Source organism: Tachypleus tridentatus, chromosome 5, assembly GCF_004210375.1.
Source record: "Tachypleus tridentatus isolate NWPU-2018 chromosome 5, ASM421037v1, whole genome shotgun sequence".
Classification (NCBI taxonomy): domain Eukaryota; kingdom Metazoa; phylum Arthropoda; class Merostomata; order Xiphosura; family Limulidae; genus Tachypleus; species Tachypleus tridentatus.
Genome location: NC_134829.1, coordinates 21,718,111 through 21,741,039, shown reverse-complemented (window position 1 = coordinate 21,741,039; position 22,929 = coordinate 21,718,111). Strand labels below are relative to the sequence as shown.

Below are 22,929 nucleotides of genomic sequence, written 5' to 3'. Positions count from 1 at the left end.
GACCGTCACATTATAACGCCGCCACCGCTGAAAGGACGAGCATGTTTTATGCGAGGGGGATTCGATTCCCCCTCAGATTATGAATCGAACGCCTTAACCAACCTGGTCATGCCGGGCCTATCTACACATAACGTTAATAAGTTTAAGAAATAGTCAAATTATCGTTGAGAAATCTTCTATTGTTTTCGCAGTTTTTCGTACACTAATTACTTATTTTCCATTACAGCTTTCACTCTGAAAACAAATACCTAAATAAGTATATATAAGGCAAGCGTTTAGTTTCAGCTTTTTTATCATTGTAGCTTTTCGTAAGTATCATTTAAGTGTAAAAAAGTAAGACAAAACAGTTTTAAGCCACTGAATACGGTCTATTAGATGCCAAAATCTATTATTTGAAGATTGATAAATACATTATTATTCAAAGTACCATTCCTTTGAAAACATTGTTGAACGTTTCAACAATATGTTAAAATCTTATATTTGGTTTGAATTTTCCGCAAAGATACAGGATGGTTGTCTGTGAGAGCCTTCCCTAATGAAACAGTAAAAGACGAGAGGAAAAGCAGCTAGTCATCACTACCCTCCGCCTACTGTTGGGCTTCTTTTTACTAGTGAATAGTAACGCCCCCACGACTGAACTGGCGAGCACGTTTGGTAGGATGTGGATTCGAATCCGCGACTCGCAGATTGCGAGTCGAGCGCGCTAACCACCTAAGAAAACATATACATATGTTTTGCGCGAAATTACTGTTCAAACATACATACATTGAATAAACATCTTGTATTTATTCTGTTTGAATATGCTTTTATATATTAACTCTAAACAATAACACATAATAACAAATGTTTCCGCTGCCGGCTTTCTTCACATACGGGTGTTGACATCCGATTAACACAGAAAACAGGAAACCCGATAATCCGAGAACTTTCAGAAAGTGGGCTTTTCAATAGCACATTGGTTAGCGGGTTTCTTTTGTATAATTAACCTTTTTTTTTTTTACTTTATTCAATTTCTAAATATCGTAAAGTTGATTAATATACATTTATTGATTTGGTTTTCCTATTAAAGCAGAACGAAGCAGTCGGTTAAAAAAGTATGATACGCCATTTTGTAAAAATAACGGACATCTTTCTTTTTTTCCGAGTGCCAAATCGAAATATTAGCAATTTTATTCTCTGATTACTTCTAGCTATAGTTTGTTTTTATTACTAGTGTGCTTCATTACTTAACAATCTGCATGCAGATTGCTTCTTCCCTGAATTGTGGCTCTTTTATATTGTATGACATGAGGACGAATGAGTATTAGCGCTTTCCATTGTGAAAATGGTTTCTTTTGTTTTCAGAAGAACGCCTACGTTGTTGAATGAATGGAAAGGAAACGTAAGACTGCTGATTCATATGATTACTTTGTTTCAAGCACTAACAAACCTTTAAACAAGATAAATAAATAATAAAGTCCATGCGTTATAATAAAACTCAGACTTAAGGAAATACCCCGAACAAAGTAAACCTGCTTTATTTAAAGCTGAGTTAGAGACGGTTAATAAACCTCATTGCTGAACCACATGGTGGCTCAACGGTAAGTCTGTGGACTTATAACAGTAAACCACAGGATTCGATACCCGCTGTGGGTACAGCGAAAATAGTCAATCGTTCAGCATTGTTATAAGAATAAACACTTTTTCGATACATCATCAAAAGACAAACAACTAAAAACACAAAACACAATGGATGGTGGATTTACAGAAATGTTGAAGTATTGTGTATTCGATATTGACTACGGTTTCAAACAGACGTCAAAAAAGTCCAATGGTTAAATGGATTGATTATTAGGCGTAGTATAAAAAGTATTGTAATTTACCTGTGTTTAACACCTACCTATATATATATATATGTATATATATATCTACTATTCACGTTGTCGACTGCGTTTGCTTATATAAGAATATGTTATTTTGCCCATTTAGTTTGTCTTTTCTTTTCTACTGCTTTGGAGTGTTATATGTTGTAATTGACCATATCTTGACGACAATTCAATGAAGTTGAAAGGTTAAGCACACTGAAACACTGTAAATTGCACTGAATTATTATTACACCGAATAGTTGTTTAAAACTTAAAGGGTCATGTTAAAGAATTCAAGGAGAACCAAAGGTAAGTTTCTTTCTTTTTATTTTTCCAGTTCGAGTATATTGTAGGACTTGCACGATTTTGTCCTAATTAATTAAGTAGTTTCTAATACAGTTTGGAGTCACTGCTATTGATCATTGCCATCATAACTCTTTCGAATTTCGTAAGTTATTTTCAGTGATAGTACGAAACATGAAACATAGGAAAGACTTCATGACGTTTTATCAACTATACATAGTGGGAGGTCTAACCCCAAAAATTCCCGATTATGTCTTTAAAACCCTTTTCGCGTCAACCCTTACTGTTTTATGTCCGTGACAAATGCATTTCCTATAAACCACGAATGAAGTATACCTACATCTTTTGAACACGGCTCCTTAAACCTCTTTATAGCTCATTAAGAAATATTTTGTAGACAAAACAAAGCCACGAAATAGTGGTTTACTCAAGGAATTCAAGCCGTTGGGTAGAGGATATAATGTTTTTTTGTTGTTTTTTCTTGAGTTTTCCATACCAGACAAAGACCGGACTTTGACTGTTTTCTAATCTCACTTTGTGACATCAAAGCAAAGTTTATTTGCAGATACTCTCATTAAATTTTTATGAGTACTGTTATAAAAGGATATGAACTCGTATTCGCATTCTTGTGCTTTGTACGCTTCAAGCTTTTAGTGTTTAAATTCTAACGTTTATTCTGCATAAGAAACGTGAACTATTCCGAGTTATCACACATTCTCACACGTGTGCTAAAAATATAAAGATATAGCGTTCATACAGTTTGAGGTGATTCAATATCGACTGCTCCCCCCATTGCGATACTTCTACTAAACATAAATCTATTTCACATTTTACATATGGAGAGTTAAGCAATTTAAAAACGCAAATGATGTTAATGCCATAACTGAATACGAACATTTATTGCACCATTTTATTATTGTATTCCGACGTAACATTTTAGAAACAATATAAGAAACAACTAATGAACATTCTTTTTGCACTAATCATTTCATATAAAAGAAAAAGAAACAAAGAAAATAGAACATCTTCGTCGTGTTTTCCTATACATGGTAGTTACATTCCATTATATTTAAAATCACTATTTTATTTTTTGAGAAACAGTTGTTATTGTTTTGAATTAAGCACAAAGCTACACAATGGGCTATCTGTGCTCTGCCCACCATGGGTATCGAAACCCGGTTTTTAGTATTGTAAGTCCGCAGACGTACCGCTGAGCCACTGGGTGGGGCTTGAGAAACAGAACTCTAAGGATTATGATTTTTGATATTTAAAGAGGAACTACTTATCTGATGTAAAGTTGGAAAGTCATTTTTAACAACTTTCATGTGATGCACTATAACACTTTTTCTAAAGATAGTGTTCTAATTAGAATTAGCTTGATCATATACCAGTTGCTCTATTCTGCTTCTTAGCTTTCCTGAAATAAATATTTTAATTTATTAATTTAACTTCTAAATAAACTAGAGTGTAAAGACAGCACTTTTATTACAAAAGCGAAAAACAATAGCACGTAAAAAACAGCAAAACAAAACTGAGACATAGACTACACTGCAGATCTCTACAAAAGTACGACCAACACAGTGGTGCTATAGTATGATTAATCACTGATCGATGAATAATTGGAAAACATATAACGCTGATATCAAGTTAACTAGACAAACAACAATGATATAAGTAAACAAACGACAGTGATGTCAGACTAAGTCCCAGACCTTACACAAAACCAAATTCGCCTGGAGGTCATGAGGTGGGAAACAAGAACGTTGACTCTGAAGAATTCCGTTGTCAGTAAACATGGGACTAAACGCCATAAAAGTGAAACCTTAAAAGGTTACTCTAATACTTTATTACTAATAAACATATACATGGTATTGGAACGTATTCTGGAGTTGATCTTGAATCAATTGCTGCTGTGCGTGGTATCTGATTACAAAGAAAGAATATATCTTTAGGATATTTAAACTTCTACGTTATTGTAACTTGGAACGGCGTTGAAGTAGTTTTGGTAGTAGCTCTGTGTTTGTGAATACTGACATCTAGCTCTTGAAATCTACCTCAAGAAACAGCCTTTAAGATAGTTTATTATAAACCTTGTTTTTAAAATCTCTGTAGCCTTTCTTGGGAAAAGGGTCAACTGTCTTTTTGTTATTCTCCTGTTAATAATACGCGAATATTTGTTCAAAATTATATCTCACATTATATATAAAATTACATGTTTAATCCTTTTCTTTTCAGGATAATGTTATTAATATTTACTGTAAAGCCTACACAGGTAAATAAACGATATACAAACTACAACAAGAAGTGAGTAGGTAGGCTAAAACGTGAGCAAAGTTTGTTTTTCTCAAAAGCGTTCACATTCAATACAAAGGTTAGCATTATGATGACCATATACACATTTCTTTGAGTTAATGGATCAGAAAAATGTCGATCATATGAACGTTGTTTCAGTTAATAGTTCAAAAGAATGATGAATACAAACACATTGTTTGAGTTTATAGTTCAAAGAATATCGATCATATAAACATTTCTGTGAATTAATAGTTCAGAAGAATGATGAATACAAACACATTGTTTGAGTTTATAATTCAGAAAAATGGTGAATATACACAAGTTATTTTGGCTTAGTAGAACAGTGGTGATATAGATATTGTTGTACGTTAACAGTTCAGAAGAACAGTGACTAATCACAAATATTATACTCCGTAAGACCTCTCTGTTGTTTTAATAAGTTTTGCATTTTATTTTTTTTTTTAAGTACAGGAAGAAATCTAAGTAAATAAAATATGTGCTGTCAAAATATTCGCGTTTTGATAAACTGTTTCTTAATGGATTCAGAATAATATTTATTTTAACGTCAAGTAAATTTATGAAATGTTAAAATTTCGACAAAAGAAAAATAAGAGTCTAAGTAACAACAAAGAAGCCGCGGTTGATAGATTTGAAATACTTTTGAGATATTCCTGGATGAAAAGTTTTCTTGATAATGTCTAATGTTAGAACAAATACATGCCCAACTATTCAGTAATCGAATCTTGGATAACTGAGCATGCGTATTCTCCAGTGGCATAGGCAATTAGTCAAACAGGGGTGTCCTTTTGTTGCACTAAATCTCTGTGACGTCCATTAAACACGATCTGGTTTCTGTCGCAACAGTCTCCTGGTTTCTAGGTTTTCGTCCTTTCTCGTAGTGACGTTATCAGCTTCAAGTCGTGGTCAGATATCTCAAAAGTTTCATGACGAGAGAAGAAATCACATAGCAACTAGAGACTTGCGTTTCAATTAGATCGTTTCTATGAGTGTCACGTGCGAGGTTCACACGTCGGACGTCGCGAGATTCGACACAAGATCGAGAAGGAACAGCACGTTAGAAGATGAACACCCGTAGCTTTCAGGACCACCCACGATGATTTGGATTCTAAATAGGCAGGTACTAAAACACAAACGTTCTATTACATACAGTCTATACACATCACCCCAAAATTAGCTTTAAGCATCGTTCCTTCTAGACCATCAACTGAGTTCTCTTGACATAAGAGGATTCCATATAAAGAACATCTTACGTTCATAAGATAAAGAAAACTACTTAATACCACCTTTAAAACACTGTTGAATTAAAGACGTTCATTAATGTGCATAGTTCACATACCAGACGAGCCACAGTTGAAAGCAAGTGCCATACAACCTAAATCTATTAAATAACGTCAGTGGATGGTTATTTGTAACGATATGAAACGCTTTTTGGTAGAGAAGGAACCTTTAAACACTTAGATTAAGCTTATATTTCACAACGTAAATGTTGCTTCAAACAGTATATTATTATTACAAGAGTGTGCAACAAATATAGGGTTGTTTATCGATTAACGTATCCTTAATCTAATTGTGGATGGATTAGTAACCTATGCTGTTGAGTTATTGGTGTACAATGCTCTACCAGATACGTATAACAACGTCCACAACAATGGGTGTTGATCTCCAGAATAAGTAGTGCATTATTTTATAAACTTATATCTATTGCTGTTCTCATAAAGGTATCAGGAAACCAATTACATAAAAATCTCCAGAATTGGTGGCGAGTATGCTTATTGCTTCTAGCATAATTTCTTTGAGAATATTTATACAACCTTGAACGCTTCTATACATCAGTTACTTCGAGATTTATATTCCCAAGAAAAGGAGTCAATGGTTTCTAAAGAAACAAATAAATTCACTTCAATTAGCAAAGCTGAAAGAGAAGAAAAACGTTTAGTCGCGTACAGATTACTCAGACTTTTAATTGTAAACTTCAGACTCAATTTAATGACGTTTTTGTGTGTGTTTTTAATTGATAATTGCTGATACCAATTGAATACGTTATTATCATATCAGTAGAAAACGATTTAAAATCCCCATAAAGATAAATGGAGAAGATGAAAAACATAAGAGAAAGTTTATTTATCATAATAAACTTCAACAGAAATTGAATGAACTGAAAAGTGCTGTCTGCTCGTTACAAATTATATAAGATTTTGTATTTTTATTATATGTGTATACAAAGTAATATGATATTCATATGTATATTACAGAACTCGTTTAATTTTGACCTCAATAGTACTGTCAACGAATCATTTGTTCGTAAGACCTTTATTGGATCTGTTATTATTTCTATACAAGTCCTGAAATTTTTGACAGTCATGATTTTGTTTTGTTTTTGCTGAATTTCTTGTAGAGAGTTATCTGCGCTGACCGTTGCTAATTTTGAAGTGATACACCAGAGGGATTGCAGATAGTCATTATCAACACCCGGGCTATCCGTTACCAACAAATTATGGGATTTACCACACACTATAACGTTCCACGAATGAAAGAATGACCACATTCGATGATTGGCTTTGACTCCAACCAGTAATGGAAAATTTTACACTCGAATGTCAGCTATTATTGTTTTAATCGTACACAGTCTACCTTGTTAAAGAAATTACATTAAGTATTTTCAATTTGAATAAATCGTTCTGTTTTTTTACGGTAAAGCTATGCCACTTCTTCAATAATAAACGAATGTCTTTCTCTGAAAGCGTTTGAAACTTAAGACAGTTTTGTGTGATAAGTAAAAAGAGGTCATAATTAAGAGATCCAATTGTTTAATGGTGGAGTTCATGTCATAAGAAGAGCTTTTAAGCAAGTAGGTCAGGGTTAATTTACAAATGTTTTTCGAGAATCACCTTCATGAGGATATACTTGTATATGTTTACGTACATAGATAGATACATTCGTAAAACGTCCAGGAATTACTTTTACCACGATACTAACTACACTTACACATACGTTCTTATGTATATATCTTTATTCAAAAAAGGCGTGTACAAAGGTTCTGAATCTATATTGAAATGTAGAAGTGGTGAAATGCGAGTTCACTATGATACCATAGTATCATTTGCTTTTATTGAGATAAACCGCAGGTCGAATCTGCTTATTGTTTAAATTAAATTTCTGATGTACATAAAATAAAGTTTTAATACTCGGTTATTCGACTTTCAAAAGATTTATAGATATGCTAAAACTACGTTCACTGTGTAAAAGCAGGTTAGGTGCTGTCGGATATAAATAGGTGAATACGTGTTTATTAAACTGAATAACTAATGTTAATGGATGGAAATACATTTAGTAGCTTGTTGATTTTTCGTTTTAAGATATAAAATAAACATCCTGAGTCAGTTGTAAAATAGGTGACTCGTATTTCTATTATCAGAAATATACGAAACGTTAACAAGATGTTTAAATGTTTAACGTTTAGACGTCAGGGTTAACAAGTGAACCACAACCACAACTGCTATTGTTGCCAAGTCTATCGCGTATTCTAAAGTTGTAGTGGCTTATCCAGCCGCCAGGGGGCCTTTTGTGTCTCGGAATGTTCTGCCGTGATGCGTATTGGAGAGATAGCAGTATTAAAACAAACTCTTAGTGTTTAGGGACCACCTACATCGGCGCAGTTTTATGGTTATGTACATATAGAAAGATATTGCTTACTGTCTTGAATACATAATTGTTGGCTTTTGGAAAGAAACTTGGATTGTTAAGTGCCTTTAAGACTTTTATTATTTCTTTTCAGGGTTAAAAAATAAAAAGAAGCATTATGCCAGCAATGGTATCTGCATAATTTTTGTAACTCTAGTATTTTTGCCAACATTACTATTATTGTATTTATATATAATCTAACGATATATATAGAAGTTTATCTTTATATATCCAACAGCCAGTTTTTATTAAAACCTTTTATATTTCCATTTGAATTTTTAATTAGAAAATGGGTTCACATTGCGCAAACGGCCAGGTAGTTGAGGCACTCAACTAGTAATCCGAAAGTCGCGGGTTCGAATCCCCGTCATACCAAATATGCTCGCTCTTTCAGCCATGGGGGCGTTATAATGTGACGGTAAATCCCACTCTTCATTGGATAGCTCAAGAGTTGGCGGTGGGTGGTGATGACTAGCTTCCTTCCCTCTAGTCTTACACTGCTAAATTAGGGACGGCTAGCGCATATAGCCCTCGCGTAGCTTTGAACGAAATTCAAAACAAACTAACCCACATTGCGCAAATTTACTAAATATGAGTATTTCCTACCTATATAAATAATAATAATAAAGAAACACAATAAATATTATTGTAACTGCGTTAATTGAATTGGAACTAAGAAGGAAACCGCCATTTAAAAGCTGGTATCGACCTCATGGATTCTTACAAAATAATTTCATTAAAACATTTGTTCTTATGATGGTGATTTTCGCGTGTTATTAATTTAGAAACCATTCACTCGTAAATGATTACTTGTTACAAGTTTCTAGGTCATTCCTTTCCGTATTTCCAAAGTCTAATGTGGTATCGTAGCCTTAAGGAAAGCGCTATTATTAATTTGAATAATCCTTAATGACAGATTTCCTTCTGTAACCTACGAAACCTTTACGGAAGGACATCACAAATTCCAGTCCTTTATTAAGTTCTCTTCGCCATCTATTTCTACCGCAATGCCACTCATCTCTTGAGTAATGACGAAGGGAATGAACGAATAATTAGAAAACTAGTACGACGCCATAATGTAGGCTTCGTTGCTTTACTGTACTTTCTCAAGCATTTGTTAGTTTACTAAACCGAAGTTCAAGCTGCTCGTATGAAAACTAATTATGTCTTCAAAGAGCAAGAGAAGAGATAGCTAAGGAAGTCAGCATATTTATCATTCTGGTATCCTTTTTTTTTTTGCCAAAGTTATGTGGTTGTGGCGCTTTCTGTTCGAGAATGTAATTATGTTTGTAGTATTACTTACATCCGGGTAATTGATGTCTACAATTAGATCAGTGTGCAAAATTGGCATTCCCTTCATGTTGTTTGTTAACTTGCATTTAAAATTCAGAGAAGCAGCTTAAACTAGGAAAATCAGTAAACAACAACAACAGATAAATGCAGCGTTTTTTTGTTTTTTTTTGTACCACAAATTTTCACCATTGCAAATTGGGTAGAGGCTCCGAAGCCTTTTAAATGGATAATTGATACCAAAGCACACAAATATAAATACGGGAATAAATATTGGAAAAGCACACAAATATAAATACGGGAATAAATATTGGAAAAGCACACAAATATAAATACGTGAATAAATATTGGAAAAGTGTTCAACTGTTTTCGTTGATTTTTCTAATCTAGAATTACAGCTAAATTAAGTTAAACCGAAAAGAAATAAATAGTAACCGAAACTAAGTTAAAATAGTAATTTAAGTAACTTATAGGTCCTAAAGATGTCGTGTTCGATAAGTCAGAACATTGCGGTTTACGTGATTTTAAATATTTTGTCCAATACCTCTGGCCCGGCATGGCCAGGTGGGTTAAGGCGTTCAACTCGTAATCTGAGGGTCGCGGGTTCGGATCCCCGTCGCACCAAACATGATCATTATAATGTGACGGTCAATCCCACTATTTGTTAGTAAAAGAGTAGCCCAAGAGTTGGCGGTGGATGGTGATGACTAGCTGCCTCCCTATAGTCTTATACTACTAAATGAGGGACGGCTAGCACAGATAGCTCTCGTGTAGCTTTGCGCGAAATTCTAAAAAAAACACACGAATAATTCTGAATAGTTAGTTTACACGTTTTAAATCTATCATACCCGATAAACCTGAATATTTAGTGTATATGTTCTTAATTTATTGTTTTCAATACGATTGAGCATTAGTGCTTGTTTGCATAGAAATATAAAGAGTTGTAGCTGTCAGAGTTCTTACAGTTTATATAAATTATTAATATAATACGTGCATAACAAGACCAAGTACTTAACTTATATAACAAAATCTCGTGTTCTATAAGCCAGAGTAATTAATTGGTTTATATAACCCGATAAGTCCGAATAATAAGTTTACATAAATAAATATATATTTCGTACCTGATAAGTTCGAGTACTTAATTTATATAAAATAATTTTTGGAGGTTTGCAATTTCCTATGGATAGATGGAAGAGTTCCATGTTGTTTCTTCCCATACAAAGCAACATAATTGGTTACTGTTTGTAAGATATAAAAAAATGTAAAGCCCCTTCCAGCGGAATAGCAATACGTCTGCGAACTACGATGTCAGAATCTGTGTTTAAATACCCGTGACGGGTACAGCATTGGTAGCCCGTTGTGTTGCTTCGTTTTTAACTTTAAATAAACGAATGATAATAACAAAAATATATTTTTATTTGCTTTATGAATTTCATGCCAAACTTCTCGGGAGTTATCTAATTTTTAAATGACAGACTAGAAGGAAGACAGCTGGTTAAAAACACCCACCGTTAACTCAAGTAATAGTTAGTGGATTGACTGTCACATTGTAACTTCCTCGACGGATGAAAGGGCAGATATCTTCGGGCAGCGTCGAATTTCAATCTTGCGTCTCACCGATTGCGAGTCGAACGCCCTAACCACCAGACTTATAAGCAAACAAAACTTTTCATATACTCACTTAAAGCTGTGTTGCTGAATTTTATTATATAAGTTTTAAATAAACTGTCTGATAAGTCCGGATACTTCTCTACTACATGATCTAAACATATTGCGTTCAATAAGGCTGAGTAAACGGTTTCGCATTCTAATTATATCAAGTTTGATAGGGCTGAGTAAACGGTTTCGTATTTTAATTATAGTAGGCCCAATAAGGCTGAGCAAACGGTTTCGCATTCTAATTATATCATGCCTGATAAAGCTGAGTAAACGGTTTCGCATTCGAATTATATCATGTCTGATAAGACTGAGTAAATAGATTCGTATTCTAATTATATCAGGACTAATAAGGCTAGGTAAACGATTTCGTATTCTAATTATATTAGGTCTAATAAGGCTGAGTTATGGTTTGGTATTCTAATTACATCAGATTCAATAAGGCTGAGTAATGGTTTGGTATTCTAATTACATCAGATTCAATAAGGCTGAGTTATGGTTTGGTATTCTAATTACATCAGATTCAATAAGGCTGAGTAATGGTTTGGTATTCTAATTACATCAGATTCAATAAGGCTGAGTTATGATTTGGTATTCTAATTACATCAGATTCAATAAGGCTGAGTAATGGTTTGGTATTCTAATTACATCAGGTCCAATAAGGTTGAGTAAACGGTTTCAAATTTTAAACATATCGAGTTTGATAAGCCAGAATGTTGTGTTTTGTCTCCTAAATATACCATTTCCAATAAGTCTGGGTAATTTATTTATACATCGTGAACTCTACTTTTTATTTTATATGAACTCTAAAACGTTTTGTCGTAGTATTTATTACTTAATCCTCCTAAATTTTTGCTTATGAATCTTCGCGCCATTTAATATGTCTCTTTCTCTCTATGTCTAAAATAAGATTCACTTTGGCATTTCTTTGAGTAGACCATATGCTTCACAAACGTTCTGTTACATGTTAAGCACTGTCGTTATTTTGCAAAGACACGTTGTTTTTTTTAATGTATAATTTTCTGATCCAAAACAAGTTAGAAGCCAACAAAAATAATTTAAGCAACTACCCATATCTTTCTTTCGTTCTACTCAGAACTAATACACAATCGTTTTTATTAGTACCCATAGCCTGGAACGTCGCTGTCTGTGACCCTGCGGTGACCAGCTGTCGGGAATTGCAAGTTAATGTCTCTACTGCCCTCTACCGGTTAACATCGTGGATTTACCAGATAATTCTATAAACGGTAACACAGCGTTTTTGTTCATTCCAAAGTCAGTTTTCCTTCGTCGTGTCAATATAAAATGTTTTATTCTCCTTTTATGCCACGTTTTGAACGGTTCTTTTTAATCCTTCTTTGAAACAGAACAGTGCTTCTTTATTTTGCTAAAGTTTCGCATGCGTAAGTTAGTATTTAATGCGTAACTTTTCTAGTAGAAAAATACCAAGGAGAATGAGAAGAAATTCTAAAAAGAAAATCAAATCACTATTATTCATTTGTTTGTTCTATTGCGAGGAAAAATCATTTATCAAAGTCATATAAATACAATGGTTGTTATAGAAACAACTATAATTGAACACAAAAACTAAATTTCTTTACAGAGTTCCCTTTAGATTTTTCTAAAATCGCGATAGATTCAAGAAAATCATTTTTTCCTTTTGACATTTTGAAGACTGTGTACATTTGAAATGATAATATGAGAAAAAAACTATTATTGATTACGGATTAATAAAAAATAAAAAGTATGCTAATATAATACTGGAGTGAACAATTATATAGGTTGTTGTTTTAGAATTAAGCACAAACCTACACAATGGGCTACCTGTGCTCTGTCCAACACTGGTATCGAAACCCGGTTTTTAGCGTTGCACGTCCGCAGATATATCGCTGAGCCACTGGGGGCAGTTATATAGGAAATAAGTAAATTTCGATTAATGAATATTACAATTTTACTACAAAATAAAAATCCGTAAATCTATAGAAATAATACTAGCCTATTTTCTTAACAGAACAGGAAATTATCACTTGATTTTTGTGTGTCAAATACGACATTGTTTTCTGGTTGGACAGCGATTGGTCTACAGACTTCTAATTCTAACTAAATCCGGAGTTCGTTTCCTCGCGATAAACACAGTAGATATCCTAATGTGGTTTTGCTCTAAGAACAAATAAAATGCGAAAATGCCATAAGTTTTTTATCGGTTTTATCACAGAATTTACAGTTATAGTTTTACAGAATGTTTAACACACTTCACCATAGAAGACATGGTAGAGGGAATCGAAAATTTCCAAGTGCATCTTGTTTCTCTCCCTAAAACATGTTAATTTTGTTAGAACAATCGGCATTGGAAGATTATTATTGAAATAGGTCGAAATCTTTGATATGATAAGTTTCTTTTTGTTTTTACAATGTGTGATGTAAGGTTGAATTGGAAATCCTCAGTTCGGCTGAACTTGAAAGACCAAGTGTAGGATTTGGAAGTTTTGAAGTGATAGTTGTTTTCTTTCTTAAAAAGGGATGTCTTAATTACTATAGATTTACATACAATATTAGAAACTTGAAAGTGCTAACTGCAATCAGAATTCTGGTTCAAATAAACTGAAATTTCATCTCCTGAGCCACCATCACTAATTAATACTATTACACGTTCTTTAATTACTACTACAGCTAGCCTAAGAGGTACCAGTACCAGAAAACAAGTCCCGTTAGTGCACTGGTAAGTAGTACCTTTCGTTCGCACTATCACTTCAGTGTGGTTATAAACACAGTTTTAAAGAGTTCTCTGGGTGACAAAAGGGCCAGGAACATAAATTTAGATGCCCCTATTGTGCTTTGGTGGATTCTGGGTACGTTTTAGCCGCTTGTTATTTTCTTGGTAGGAGGGGAACATCGTATAGATAAGGACACCCCTCAGGCCACTCCAAGTCCGTCTGCCAAGTTTGATCTGCTAAATCTAAGATTGTGGGACAAGCAAGTTCACAACCAAGTGTGAATTAATACATTCGTCAGCTTATTGTTATTACACAGTATGAAATTAATTAGTATTAAGATATTAACAGGCACTTAATAGATGTCTGAAACTGTAGGATATGTAAATTGTAACAAACATACTATTCTGCAAAACCATGTTGTTAATGTGTAGGTTAATGACATAGAATATAAGTATTTATGAAAATTTAATTATCTATGATGCTGATTGTTTTGTTTGTTTGTTTGTTTTGGAATTTCGCTCAAAGCTACACGAGGGCACTAGCCTTCCCTAATTTAGCAGTGTAAGACTAGAGGGAAGGCAGCTAGTCATCACCACCCACCGCCAACTCTTGGGCTACTCTTTTACCAAAGAATAACGGGATTGACCGCCACATTATAACGCCCCCACAGCTGGGAGGGAGAGCATGTTTGGCGCGACTCGGGCGCGAACCCGCGACCCTCAGATTACGAAGCGCACGCCTTAACGCGCTAGGCCATGCCAGGCGGCTTCTTTTTTTGTCTTTCATTGCATCTTCTTTTTCTTTTAGGTCCATTATCAAAGTCCAATTAGTTTTATATAATATTAATCTTTGAATTTAGTTCAAGCCTAAGTTCAAGTATGTGAGAACTCATTTCGTGTGCAGTTCATGTCCATTTATAAATCTGTTAAGAATTTGAATTTTTTCCATTCAAACAGATGAATCCCATATATGAGCCAATAGATGTGCGATGTTTTGTGTTACTTGTTCCAAATACAGTTTTCTTTGTTTGTTTTTCATAAACACATGGTTTTTATTAAAAAGGCTTGGCCTAAAGATGCCATAAAGTTTCACTACAAGCAGTGTTTTCAAACCATTTAAAAAATTAAAAGTTTGTTTACATTTAAAAGCAAGCTATCTCAAATGTATTCTCATTTATTGTCTGTATATTTTAGTTGTTTGACTTGTGCAAGTCCATATGGCGAAAACGCCACCTACAACGAACTTATCATGTGAAGTATTGAAAATTTGTCTTAAAATGACATTATTAAAGTTATGTAACAAGGTTTTAAAGTCAGAGCTAAAGCTTGCTGTGTAGCAGAGGCTGAATTAAAGATATGTTAATTTTCTTCACGTTTTTTAATCAATGACAGAGCCAGAACAGTATTTCACAAATAATACCTCTGGTATTTGACCTCTGGTATTTGATATTTAATAATGGAACAGTTTAGAAAAACTAGATATATTATAAGCCTTGGATATAACAATAGAAAAAATATCGAAATAATGAATAATCAAGGTCTAGAAATTGAAATATAGTAAAGACTTATCTGTAGTAACATTCAACTTGAGAACCAGAATTTGAAAAGGACAAAGATTGTAATCGTTTTCGAATTCATAACAAAAAATGTTTTTAATTATGTTTATTAATCAGGTAATTAATCATTTATGGTACCTGTTCAGGAGACTCGATAATAAGATAAAAGCTTAAAAGTTGGTGGACAGTTTTGAAACCAGTGTTTCATTACGTGACATAAAAATATGTGATAAGTTTGAAGGGCGGGAAATCCCCATTCAAGACAATTTGTATGTTTATAAAAGTGACTACTGAAGTGATAAAACAAAGATTATTTGGTTACAAAGCGCAGTAGTTTCCTAAGACATGTTTATACTATTGGCAAATTCATAAGAACCAAACTCTTCCAGATGACACCAAGAATCAGGTTTCAATACCCGTGGTCAGCACGGCTTAGATAGTGTATCGTGCAGCTTTACCCTTAGAAACAAGTACATACAATTTCACAAATTAAATCAACGGTTTCTTAAAGAGGAACGTTATTGCATAGTGAGTTAGTACCAAAGACGGCCACAAAAGCATAATTTTCAAAGTTGGCATATTTAATAAAATTAGTAAAGTCAAACTAGTTATCAGTTCTATATTCAGATGAAATATTTTTTTAAACAATGTAATTAAAATAATTAACAAAATTGTAACTGAAAGTGCTCATACTTGAAACAATCGGCCTACCAGAAACACCTTTTATGTAAGACTTAAGCAATCCATATATTTGAGACATTTGGTCTAACAAATAAAAACGCCTTCTGTGTAAGACTTAGCAATCCATCAATGGACTGTAACATTAAAAAAAACTAATCGTTGACCAAAGTGTATTTTACCAGCTTATCCTCTCTTTGTAGTATGTGATCGTATTAAAGTTTATTGTTGTTTCTTTATTTAGAAAAATCATTCAAGAGCATAAACACACATTTTGCCAATAAAATTTTGTTTTTCCCTATGAAGTATGCCATTTCCTTTATAAGGAATTTGGACAACGATAGCCGATTTTTTTTTTATGTCAGGAAGTGACTTACACTTTTCCTTGTTCGTGTTATAAAGCCGTTGTTGCGTGGAAGACTGTATGTGGTAGCACCTTTGACGATTAAATAGGCGGTATTTGGAACGTGTAACAGAAAGTCGAGCAACACATCACGTGCCTACTATCACATGCACTCGCCTATTTAAATGAAACATTTCCAGATTCTTAACAAAGTTGTCGATGAACAATAAATATAGGAAAAAAAGCACTGACCAACCTTGAATATAGAATAGGAGTAAAGTCGAAAAAAAATATGTGGAAACCTTTTTGTCCAATGAATTTGATATCAGAAAAGCAACAAAAACAGTCAATACAAAAGGATATGTGAAAATTATTCACTTACGTATTTGGGTTAATTTGAAATTCGTCATTGAACTTGATAACAATGGATATAAATTGTATGTGTGTTTTTCTTATAGCAAAGCCACATCGGGCTATCTGCTCAGCCCACCGAGGGGAATCGAACCCCTGATTTTAGCGTTGTATATCCGGAGACATACCGCTGTGCTAGCGGGGGGAGATATAAATTGTAACACATTAATCAAACTCGTAATTTCAGCTGTGGGGACGTTATAATGTGACGGTCAGTCTTACTATTTGTTAGTAAAAAGTAGCCTAAGAGTTGACAGTGGGTGATGATGACTAGCTGTCTTCCATTTAGCCTTACACTGCTAAATTAGGGACGTCTAGAGGAGATGGCCCCTCGTATAGCTTTGCGTGAAATTCGAAAACAAATAAACAAACATGTGAATCATGTACAATAAAAAACAGTTCAAGGTTTAAGTTCAAACCTGAAGGCTAGCATGTTCATATTAAATGTACTAGCTTCATAATTTTTGTTTCCTTTATATCATATAGTTTATACGAGCTTGGGTTTCAAAAATCGTAATAACTAACAGAAAAATGTGTTGTTTTTATTCGGAAAAACACCCTGGAATATTACATCATTACATGCTAATTTCTATCTAATAATTCCAATTAATCGAACAGAATGTTGCAGTATAAGTCACTACATATTATTTAAGCCTCTTTTCAGACTATTTAATTGTGTTTGGTGAAACATATCACCAGTTGTCTATGAAACATTATTTATTTTTTTGCATTGCTAAAATGGCCCGGCAGGGCCAAGCGTGTTAAGGCGTGCGACTCGTAATCCGAGGGGCGCGGCTTCGAATCCCGGTCCCACCAAGTATGTTTGCCCTCCCAGCCGTAAGGTCGTTATAATGTTACGGTCAATCCCACTATTCGTTGGTAAAAGAGTAGCCCAAGAGTTGGCGGTGGGTGATGATGACTAGCTGCCTTCCCTCTAGTCTTACACCACTAAATTACGGACGGCTAGCACAGATAGCCCTCGTGTAGTTTTGTACGAAATTCAAAAACAAACAAACAAGCATTGCTAAAACTCTCTTCATATCTAGCGTTTCTCCAGTTATTTTATCAAATTTAGTATAAATGTAACATTCTTGAGTTTTTGATAAGTGATTCAGATCAAAGATAGATTTAGTGGTCAGAAACCGTTGAGGGTTTGATTGAATCACGGAAAACATGTTGCAATGTAAAACTATTTGATACTTTAAAGAAACTGATAGTCAAGTATCTTCGTGATGTAATAAAAAGAACGAAGCAAGCAGTTCTGTGGCATTGAACGTTTTAACTTTGTAATCCCTATGAAACATTTAAAATAACTTTTATTGGATGTAGATTTTTAACCAATGTAATTTCTAACATGTGATCCCCATTTGATATTTCAAACCCAAAATTAAATAATCTGTTGGATAAAATACAGAACTGGTTAACTTTACCTTAGCTCTATTTAACCTCATTTTGGTCTTTTCTTTAAGTCGCACAATAAGACTGTCTCTCTAAAGTCATGATAATTCTGAATATTTTCCCTTTCCATTTATAGCCAACAGATGGCGCGAGAGTAGATGCGAGAGAGTCAGCCTCAGGACAGGATTAAAAAGGCTGTCGTTGAGTGAATAGTTTGAGTTCCGTATTAGCATTGAGATGACATCTCCTAGAAATCTCCGGTTCGAATCCGAGATAAAATCAACCATTAGAAGATTACGGAGCAGAATGTCATTGTCAAGTTCAGCTTCTTCATCGGGCAAAGGAAAGCAAACTATCCTCGACATCAGGGTACAGGTAAAAATAGACGGCAAATAAAAAACAAAACGACCAGATACTTGATGTTGCGATTACTACCTACTGTGATTTAATTGGTGGTGAAATATTTTTCGTGCCAAACTACAGGCGTCAGGATGGCTGAAGTGTGTGTGTGTAGTCAAAAGAACCGCTTTTGATGAATTACTGTTTAAATTCAAGTTTTGTTGTTTGTTTTTAACATTAGTATCACAAGACCACGTGTTATTAGTTAATAGGTTAGGATTAGGGTCAGCTATTGAAAGGGGGATTATAATATATTATATTAAAGGAAACAGGAGTTTTTTTGTTATGATTCAGATTGTTTTAATGGTCTAATAATATTCTTACTTCAGAAACTGTGTTAGAATCTCGTTCACACGCGCACAAAAAACCCACATGAATACGCGTTAAGCTTTTAATTTTCACTAATGGCACAGATACAATAAGTAGTTCAAATGTAATATACATATAACGGATCCTTTAGATATCTATAACTGGGTAAAGCGTTCAGCGTAACACACAACTTAGTATGGGGAAAAATAGGTATTAAATAGATATAGATAAAACCACATCATATAAAATGCACAAAAAATATTGATAACAAGAATATAAGTAAAACGTTTAATTTTGGAAAAATAAATATTGATGTAAAAACTGTAAAAAATGATAACACCGTAAGAGGTCTCTAATTTATTATGTAAAATTCGCTCTGGATTTAATCTGACGATAGATTTTATTATGTTGCACATAATATGTTAATTTTGGTCATTTTATAATTTTGTATTAATTTGCATTCTGCCTTGTAACCTTGATTTGATGTATTTTATAAGAATGCGGTTCAATTAAAATCAGTAAGTGAAATGGATTATAACAAAACATTCACAAATAATCTGATATTTAAACACACTATTCAACATCTGTTTGTTGCTCGTACTTTACCGTCTGAAATAATGTTTGTAAATATTACAGGTTTATTTCTAATAAGTGCAGATAGAATGTAGAAAGGAGTTTTAAAATGTTTAGACTAGAAATAATTATAATCATGTTTTGCAAGCTTAAAAATAGAGGGCGTTCACCCCTTAACAATTGTTGTTTCGAATGTAATTCAAACTGACGTGACATTATACGTTACTATAATAAATTAAACTTGTTGTTTGTATGAGTATGTGTTAGGTAAGTGAAATAACATTGTTATCTGTTCCAATATATGTCACTTGAATGAACCATTATTGTTGTAGTAATATATACTACTTGAATAAAGTAACATTGTTGTGTGTAAGAATGTGTGTCATGTGAAAAAATAGCATTGTTTGCGTGTAGGAATGTATGTTATTTGAATAAATGAACATTGTTGTGTATAGCAATATATATGACGCGAGGAAAATAACATTATTATGTTTCCGAATAGATATGTCATTTGACTAAACTGACGTTGTTGGAAATGGCTCTAAATATTTTCTGGATGTACTACTACCGATAAAACTCATGATTTTCGAAAATATGTTATAATTGATTAAGATTATAGCAAGAGCTTTTAAAAATATATATATACCTTAATTACTAAAATTCCATTGTTGGAATGAGTTTTAAGCATTTCGAGGTATTCCTTGCTGGTTGAAGTTATGTTGTTTAAAGGGATTTTCAGGTATTGGTATTTTCAAAAGGATCGGTAACCATATACCGACCAGAAGAAGATAAGCCAGTTAGCAGCGCCCCTACCGCAAGGAATTTGTCCGACTATTTAAACCGAATAAGGGGCTTAGATGTCTTTTATAACGAACTCACAGCAGAAAGTGCCAAATGGGTCCAGTGTTGTTATGCTCCAAATCTTGAACCTTCCAAGAGACTGACATGCTAACCACAACAGGTATAATAAAACTGTTCTAAAGACATTACCACTCATTGAAGTTATATTGTTTCAAAAGTTTGTTAACACGTTCTGAGCGTACTTCTGATGTTTTAGAAAAATATTAACATGTTCCAGGTACATTGTTATTATTTTCGTAGATTGTTAACATGCTACGGGTGTACTTCTGTTATTTTAAAAGTTTGTTAACTTGTTGCGGGTATCATTCTGTTGACTACGAAGAGTAATTTTTCAACTTGTATGTTGTTAAAATATTTCAGTAAAAATGACGTAGCTTATCCTTGTTCAAATCTGTCATTTATTTCAGTTTTTTTTTTATCAAGGAACGCAATGTTTTTAGGATTTTAAAAAAGAAATACTTTAAATTAACTCAGAATAATACAGTCAAGAAAATATGCAATCCAAGCATTAAGCTGGATGTGTGTGATTAATGTTGAACTGGATGTGTGTGATTGATGTTGAACTGGATCTGTGTGATTAATGTTGAACTGGATGTGTGTGATTGATGTTGAACTGGATCTGTGTGATTAATGTTGAAAAATGGTTCTTCTCTCTTTGTTGTCCTTACTTTTCACACTTTAGTTTTGGCTAGCTACACGACATGAATCATTGGTATGTAGCGGCAAGTGTGAGCACTTACAACTCTAAATATAGGGTTTCGATACCTGCGAGAGGTACAGAATATACTTAATACATTGTATTTAACAAACAAACATGAGATGAAACTTCACACACGTGTTTAAAGATTTCGATTAAATATTTTATATGTTTTTGTTAACAATGATATCATTGACAATGGATTTTGTGTACAATGCCACGAAATCAAAATGTTATCCTTGCTGAGTCGAAAGTTGTCTATTTAAAGGTAGTAGTACTTTTCACTTGCAGTTTAGCGTTAAATTTTGATTTGGTATTATTATTGCTATTTTCCTTATTTTACAAGTTTTCAAACTTTACGTTTTAAAATTAATAAACCAGACCATAGATTGCATGAAATGGGTTGGACAATAGGTAGTGCTTCTGTCCTCCTCAGAATTATCTTAAAAACTGTACTTTCGTTCTAATCAGGGTTAACTTAAAACTGTGAAACCCCGTACAAAAATGGCATAACTAATTCTAGTTAATATATTATGAAAGCATCTTTCATTGAAATAACTTAAAGACAACTTTCATATGAAGACGGTTTAAGCTCAAAACTTGGCATTTACCATGAAATTCTGTCAAAACTTCTTTTCGACACACACTGACAGATAGCTTTCCTGAATAAATACAGCACATCTTACAAATCATTACAGATATTAAAAATTAAGTGCAAAAGCTTACTGCGCCCCACCTTTCTACACCACCTCTATCATTACCGCACGTTGTACGTCACGTGTTTCTTTCTGAGAAACAAGTGCAATTATTCAACATTCTAGATGCTGTCGACAGACCATGAGAGTTGAAAGAAATCCTTGCCTGGAATCTTTGTTTATATAATGTTTCTGGGTTTAGTAGCACTTCCACTGTTTACTGAACTTTTAGACTGAAGAATGCGGGGCATGCAGTCATCCTGAAACTGCGAATACCAAGACAACCCAACCCTTGATGTCGACTTGTAAGCATTCATACTACAATTTGTCACTCGCACATACTATTTTCTCAACTTGTTTTTATACGATAAAAAAAACTGGAAGATTTACTGCCAGTTTGGCATTTCGAAATGATGTCGGTTATCCACAGAGTTGACAAAAACACAAGAACTACAATTTCCGACTCTCAGCGTATCACCACTTATGTATTTTTGGGACACATTTTCTAGAGTTGAATTTCCAGAAAAGTTATAGTTTGTTCTCGGATTTTCTTACAGGTATATTGGAGCTGTGTATTTATGCACGCAAAAATGTCTGTAATGTGTACTAAACTGCAAATGTGGTAACTGCACTTTTATCCGAAACCAACACATCGCAATAAATGTGAGCTTTTCAGACCTCCCGGAAATCACATATCATAAATTTGATATGATTCATGTGATATTCATAGGGCAGAACGAGATTCTTTCTAGGAAAGGCAGAAGAAGTTATCTGTGAAAATGCATTTCACGGACATTTTAGATGGCGTTTCTATTACAATAACCTCTCTACTCTGAACCATTCAGAGAATGGGGGTCACTTTGCGTTTTCTCGCTTAATGAATCCATTAAGTACAATTAACAAGTGTTTTGAAAGTTATTTTCCCATTGATGTATGTGCATATACACAAATATGTATTCTATATTTTTGTTTCTTGTTACAAAGTTGTACAGTAGACTACCTGGGCTGTGCCTACCGGGAGTATTGGAAACCGATTTTTAAGCGTTGTAAGACGTCAGACTTTACCATCAAACTGAGCCATCGAGGATGGGGGCGGTGAGGTATTGCTCATTAACAGTTTAAGGAAATAATGGAGGTTTTTGGCCCCACACCCCGATGTTATTACATTTCTGAAAAAAGGTTCAAAATTCCAAATTAAAATTTATTACT

General features: G+C 33.7%; 1 long non-coding RNA gene across 1 annotated transcript in view; it reads left to right on the top strand.

Moving 5' to 3' along the window:
* LOC143250685 (uncharacterized) overlaps nucleotides 1–20,973 on the top strand; it is a 70,184-nt gene extending 49,211 nt beyond the window's left edge. Inside the window, exons 3-4 of the long non-coding RNA XR_013028306.1 lie at nucleotides 12,210–12,334; nucleotides 18,323–20,973. This is a non-coding gene — a long non-coding RNA (uncharacterized LOC143250685). The remainder of the gene's footprint in view (nucleotides 1–12,209; nucleotides 12,335–18,322) is intronic.
* Nucleotides 20,974–22,929: the final 1,956 nt, after the last annotated feature.